General features: G+C 40.8%; 1 pseudogene; it reads left to right on the top strand.

The window, feature by feature from the left end:
• Positions 1-2066: 2066 nt before the first annotated feature.
• On the top strand, positions 2067-6242 carry LOC147433866 (uncharacterized; annotated as a pseudogene).
• The last annotated feature ends 1318 nt before the right edge of the window (positions 6243-7560 follow it).

The following is a 7560-nucleotide window of genomic DNA, read 5'->3' as shown; positions in this document are numbered from 1 at the left end:
TGCTATCTCAAAGCTATTTCTCCTACTTCATGTTGCTTTCTTTGGAGGCAGGCCATCCCACGAGGCCCTTCTTATTGCTCTTATCCACTCTCGTCATTTGGAGCGTCGAGCATGTCTTCGGTTGCCCAAAGGGGGAACTACAAGTACTCATCTTCATATATGTGATGAGACTTCGATTGTCATATGTAAGCGACGTGAGCAAGGCTATTCTGTCAAAGTTCTTTGTGGAGGATATGAGTTGCAGCTGCTGCTACGTGGTGACCTCGTACCCAAGGGTGATGGTGGAATAATTTTTTGAGGAGCATTTGGGTGTGAATGAAGTATTCGGCACCAAATTGTGAGTGAGTGCAGGGGGGTTCTGCACAAGTCTGATAGGGAAGTCGTTGGGGGTGTTGTGTGCATAATGCAAGGTGCAGTACCAGAAAGCGATGTTGTTACACGATGAGAAAGCTAAAGGGACATGCTCCCTCCAATCGAGGGCTTGGACTGATTGTTGCATGCTGAATTAGACGCCCACTGTGTATTAATGCCTGGGATGTTGACTCTCCTGCACTCAACTCAGTTGGTGGCTGAGCTCTCCCGCACTCAGCTGGATGCCAATCTCGCATGACTCCTCTGATTCTCCTCTTCCAGACATGGGATGTCTGGAACTTCTCTCTCTCTCTCTCTCTCTCTCTCTCTCTCTCTCTCTCTCTCTCTCTCTCTCTCTCTCTCTCTCTCTCTCTCTCTCTCTCTCTCTCTCTCTATGTTGTGCAAAGTTCACTCATCGGAGCATCATCGCTGTCGAGGAGATGGGTCGAAATCCTTTGCCCCTTTATATAGTGTATAGATTATAGATCCCCATTACAGATTCCTGTATCTTTAATGCTCAATTGCTTCGTACAACAAAGGCTGTCCCTTTATATATATATTATAGATTATAGATGCCCATTGTAGATTCCCGTATCTTTAGTGCTCAGCTACTTTGTACGACAAAGGATGTCCCTTTGCAGATATAGATCAGGGCTTGAAATTGACAATTGCTTATCTTGTCAAGGGCTCTTTTGTTTATCAAAACATGTGGTAAAAAAAAACCACCGGTCATTTGACATGCTAAAATCTAGACATTGCCTATCATTTTTCATGTTTATACTCTGAAATTTATGTTGGACACTTAACACAACATATCAAAGGGGTCTTGGAATTTGATTATCAAAAGAACTTTCTACCATGCCTATCAATTTTAGGCCCTGAACTTTATTATAGATACTCTCACAAATAGGTCTACAGAGAGATAAATAGTTTCTCATGTCAGCTACGGCTATCGCCTTTGCAAAGCAAACCCAAAAGCATAACTTATAAGCGCACTCAAGCCAGAGGGAGTGGCAACTTGCAAGCTCCATCTTCATTTTTGCATTCAAATGCATCACACGTCTCTCTCTCTCTCTCTCTCTCTCTCTCTCTCTCTCTCTCACACACACACACACACACACACACACACACACACAAACACAAACACAAACACACACAAAGGGCAATTTCTGGAATCAAAGATGGATCATGCTTCCTGGCGCCCATTTATGCAAGTTTGTATCACCTTTTCAAGTGATAGATAGCAAGGTATCACCCTCAAGAGCACCTTCTAGCCCCTCTTGCCCTACTCTCTAATCGCTACTATCTTTCCACTTTCAGTTCTCCTGCTCCAGACCTCCTCTGCAAAAAGATGCCATTGATCATCTTCCATCCAAACAGTAGAGGATCTTCATGCTAGGCATTACTGCCTGTTTATTTCCTGGCAACACAAATTTGGAAGAAAATTTTGTACAACTTCAACTCATTGGCACGCTTGTAGACCATTGATAGTGGCAACCTGCATTGCAGCACCCTAATGCCGAATGCCCAGCATTGTGCTATGATGGACTCTTGATGAGAGTAAGTAAGATTTTGTGCTCTTGCATTCAAAGGTGCACTGATGGATTCGACTATGTGAGGAATATGATAGGAAGGTGTCGTTGAATGCGCAGAAATCCACCCAAGCTAATGGAGCTGCCTGCAAGAATTTTCGATGCTTTAGGCTTCTTCGGTGCATGAGAAATTTAGCAGAGCTTGGAATTGGGCTACGTGTTGCCTTCTGCATCGTTGTCCTTGTCATGTTTACCAAGCTCTTCCACACTTTCTATTGGAAAAAAGCACCTCAACAAAATCTTCCTCTATTGATTGCATCAAGAGTGCTCCACAAATCAAACCAGCCAGGAAGCTACACCCGCTCAAGTGCTAAGTATGTGCGCAAAACCTCGCAAGTCTATTCGTTCAAGGGATACCTTACACCCACGATCGAGGTGGGGCGTGGCTCGGACTATGCTGAGCAAGCTCCTCCCTACTTGGTGTTTGCAATCAAGGAAGAAACAAAGGAGAATATGGAGCTAGCGGAGGGCTTGGGAGGCACAACCAAGCCGAACTCACGAATGCATAACCGCACACCAAGCGATGTGTTGATCATACCTTCACAGCAGGGTCCACATTGCTGACAACATCAATGGACACATCATTCACATCCCCTCCATCATTTCCGCCACCATCTATGGTAGCAAAGTTGAGCCCATATGCGGCACGTGCGGTGGGGCAAATAAGTTGCTTTCCCAGGTTATCATCATCACCAATGGGGGCATAAATGTATGCACTTTTGGGGACTTCAAGCTTCCAACATAAGGGACACCATTGATGCTGTTGTTCCAGTGGTCGTTGATGTTAAGATCCGGGTGTGCACATGTCAGGATCGCCATTCCAACCATCATCCTCAACAACGGCTCATGCCAAAGGTAGTAGGAGCTTCAAGGCATCATCTCCACCTCCTCCTTTATACCATCCCTTGTCACTGAGAGAGAAAGAGAGAGAGAGAGAGAGAGAGAGAGAGAGAGAGAGAGAGAGAGAGAGAGAGAGAGAGAGAGAGAGAGAGAGAGAGAGAGAGAGAGAGAGAGAGAGAGAGAGAAGAGAGCTGCCCAAATCCGATGACGCTGGGAAGATGTTTGATTACCCATGAAGGTTGAGATGTCCGTTGATGATGGTAAATGCTAGCTGAACCCTTCTTTGTTAAAAGCGTCCATGTGCAACGGTCACAAAATTTGCTATGTGAAATCCTGCATTAATCCACCAAAAAGGCGGGACACAGAGACAAACTCTCTCTACTTTCTCTCTCAAAGAAGTATCTCCGGTGACAACACTTGTGACTTGCCCCACCCCCCCTCCCTCTCTCTCTCTCTCTCTCTCTCTCTCTCTCTCTCTCTCTCTCTCTCAATTTTCTCAGAGAGCACATCCCAAAGGGCACTAGACTCAGGAAAAGCCTCCATGTGTTAGGGGGGGCAGAATCCCTCCCCCTTTGATAATAGTATAGATGTATGCCCAATTGAGGAACCAATAATAAGTCACCCAAATTGTAATACCACTATACTATACTGCCTCTTTTAAAAAAAATGAACAATTGAAAGATACCCTCAACCCCCCCCCCCCCCCCCCCCCCCCCCCCCCCCCCCCCCCCCCCCCCCCACACACACACACACACACACAAGCACAGCCAAAGAAATGCATCGTAGTAGACTCAAATACATCACAATGGACAGGGAGGGATGGAGAGAATCAAAGGAAATGGAGAGAAGCAATCTCAAGACTTATGTGTGTGTGTGTGTGTGTGTGTGTGTGTGAGAGAGAGAGAGAGAGAGAGAGAGAGAGAGAGAGAGAGAGAGAGTTCTCCCCTGCACCCCAGCTTTGCACCTCCACCCCATACTGGCAAGCACAACATGCACTCTCTTGCCCATGTGAGCATCTTTTGTAGGGAATAGATGATTACATATGAGAAAGGCCTTCCCTCCTTGGATTTGCATGTGCGCATCAACCACGAAAATTGAGAAAAGTATTGTGTGTGTGTGTTGGAGTATTAATCTATATATTTTATACGCAACTTGAACCAGATGATTCAAAAAGAGAATTGTTAGAGGCAAGTAAAAATTGGTACATATATTAGTATATGTATATTTGAAAATGAATTTTGATATTTTAGCTACATCTAAAAGAAAAAAAAATTAAGTAGCCATAGTAGACGTTCCTGCTTAGATAATTTGAACAACATTTGAATCCGGAGATAACAGAAATATGAATCCTTACTTGCAACCATCATGCAAATGGAAAAATTATCAACAATTTTGTTTAAATATGGAATGTAGGTATAGGACGGATTTGACAGATGGCATCCATGTCCCTACTATCAACACATTCTTGTCTGTTCAAAAAGGATGGTAATGTCAATCTTCCATCTAAGTGCGTATATTTATCAAAGTATTATGTGGTAAGCTAATTACCAGCTAAGACTCTTTTTATCAATAACTTATGCACTTTGGTTGTCTTCTCTTATCCAAAGGAACGGCTAGAATAAGGGTTTAGGTTTTTTGGAATAGAGATAAAGATATGTGTGGAAAGAGTATAGGGACATTTTTAAGGAGCACATAATTAAATACTTTTAGGAGCTCACTTGATGCTTGCCTTCAAACCCCAAGAGTTCTAAGTGTTCATAAATGACTTGTATTACTACATAAAAAAGTAAAAACTCTTTGTCTTTAACTTTTAAATCCGTATGTAGATGATAGTATTGTCAATGCAGACATCAAAAAACGTGCCATCAACTTACTTTCAAAGTCCATGTTAGAGATAGTCTTTATCTCTTTTTTTAGGTAAGGTTATCTCTTTTCTTTGTTTTATCTTAGTTTAGCATTTACCCATGCTACATGAGCATGATTCCAGCCATAAAAACCCATTATCTATTGCCAAAAGAAGGCATTAGAGTTTTACTTACTTGATGTAATCTTGACTATGGTAAAAGAATAAATTACATGATATGTAGTGAAAGCTACTAATTAGTAATAGCATATTGTATAGTCTATGTAGTCTTTTGATGCGGGTATGGACATCACAAAAAAACTTATTCCATAGTTTATCAAGGTATTAAATTTTTTTAATAATTAAAAGCTAAATAAAGACCATTCAAAAGTCGTCTATTGAAACCAGATGTTACCACGGAACACTATTTAACATGTATGATTTTTACACAAGCCATACACTTTTCAATTAATTTCTATTGATAGAAATCTATGTTGAATTACACAAATGGTAAAATTGGCAGACATCCTAAGAAGTATGCAAGAGATTTCCCATTAAAAGAACATTGTATGTAGTTTTTATTTGGTGGTGTCAAGCCCAATAATGTGGCATGAGTAAGAAATAACAAAGTACAAGTATAATAAACCGTGGTTTGAAGTTGTCCCCTCCACGGTGTTGACGGTTGTGTTGTTTTCCATACATGTCGTATCGCTTCTAGAGTACGGAATGCTACTCTTGTTGTTTAAGGATTCAGATGCACTTTGCAAAGCGTCGAAACTTAGGCCTTCTAGCGTCTATAAATTTGGAGCTCAGTCATGCTAGATATTTATAGGCCTTAGGCCTACCATCAATCTATTGAATGGCAACAACCGTGATAGCCATTTGTGTGTGTGTGTGTGTGTGTGTGTGTGGGTTACAAGAGACCAAGGATCATCACAACATTAACAGATAGAGAAAAGGTGACAATCTCTTATTAATAAAAACACTAGTAATTGACCATACTACAGCAGTGTGCCATTTCCAAATCATATAAAGACTTTTTTTGCAGACGCTTTTCAAGGTAAGGGTTTCCTCTATACCTGTGTGTGTGTGTGTGTGTGTGTGTGTGTGTGTGTGTGTTTTAGTTATCTACAGTACCCACAGACGAACATACATATGTTGAAAGACCAAGGTACCCAGATAAATACAAGGTTTATTATACAAAACAAACTTCAGATAGCATGATTTTGTATAACTGAACATGATCAGGTTGGTACAGGTCACCATCCAAAAAAGTAGAAATTCCTTTCTAAACTGTGAACCAGTAGCTAATCCTTCAAACCGTAAAGCAACCAAAAAGTTGAACCAAAGAGAGTAGCCCTCACCTGCACCCATAGAACAACATAACATTATGTTAGCATTGGCTCTGTATGTAGGTGATGTATAGGCATCCTAGTTGTTATCCATATCACAAAGCTTCAACGTTTCTTTGCAAATAAACTTTAGCATTAAAAATGAACTTTAACAAGACTTTGGTAGTCAGTTACAACATCATAACTAGCTTCATCAGTTTACAAACTGCCAATGATTTTAAGTATCTTTATAATTTATCTCCTTATTCTTGCAGGTTCGATTAAGATATGCTCTCTGCCTCGACCATGCCCTGTTCTTTTCCGCAAATGAGGCTATATATTCAGCCCTAGCTGCCTTAAGATTTTTTGAGATCTATGCTCTCTTGATTGGATCAACTATAGTACTCATCCGAGCAGTCATCTTATATCTTGGTATAACCTGATAACAGTAGACAAATCATTTTTTTGCATTAGAAGATTTTCACACCATTGCAAATTTCTTTTATATAAGAAACCCTATCATTTTTTGTCATAATTTAGAGCTACCTCCTCCGCCCTCAGGTGGTTGGACTCCATAATCAACATAGTACAGCTACAATGATTATACATGAGGTAATCTGTACATGCTATATTAATATGCTGAGTCAAAAAGTTAACGAAAATCTATTACATGAAATTCTATAAGCCATTAGCTGGTCTAGCTCCTATCCATGTGCCAAACATGAAGTTGTGCAAAAAAAAACAAAACTCTGAAAGCTCTAAGAGTGTTAGTATTCGAAACAGGAAGAAGTTTAGTCAAGAGACCATCTCCATCCAGAAGGGAATTTCCCAGCTAATCAACTCAGGGTCGAGATCCTATGCCTATGTCGAGACCTTATAATGGCTCATGCAAGGTCTATTTGATAGTACGCATTTAGCTAAGAGACCATCACTTTTCAGCAAGGATCACATCATACCCTCTGGTTATTAAGTCACCCCACAACGTAACCCTATATCAGTACCATAACCAGCTATCGTCCAGAAAGACAGGTACAGTAATCCTTTAAGATCCAGACCAAAGAGCCGAATGAAACCAGCCTGTTTAATAAGAAGTAAACAAAGATATATCCATTATCTATGTCATAAATTTGTGAAAACCCATGAATGTTTTACTTGACGTTGAGTTTATGTAAACACCTTTAGAAATTTAGCAAAAAGCCAGTACAAACCATATCCAACAACCAAACCCTTAGCATACCAGTATTTGAAGAAGATTACCCGGCCATACAACCAAAAGTCGAGACCGTATCCTAGGTCGAGACTCTTTACTGCCTAAGGTAGGGTCACCAAGGTGTTTTAAGGCTTTGAGAGCATATCCAGGTCAGATTTACCAGTGTCCGACACTATAACCCGAGTTAGGTTATAAGGTACCTTAAGAAATCATAATTCATTACCTAAATGGTATGACCTGCAAAGTGCCCGATTTCCTTTAAGTTCCTTGATTTACTAAGAATCCAGCAATACGTTAGTAAATAACTATATTCAGCAAGTATACTGTATCAGCCAGGCAAAAACCAACATGCATACCACATCCACCACTAATGTATGATGTTGAGCTCTACTT

Source organism: Adiantum capillus-veneris, chromosome 19 (assembly GCF_014529385.1).
Source record: "Adiantum capillus-veneris isolate H3 chromosome 19, ASM1452938v2, whole genome shotgun sequence".
Classification (NCBI taxonomy): domain Eukaryota; kingdom Viridiplantae; phylum Streptophyta; class Polypodiopsida; order Polypodiales; family Pteridaceae; genus Adiantum; species Adiantum capillus-veneris.
This window is presented reverse-complemented; position numbering and strand designations above follow the sequence as displayed.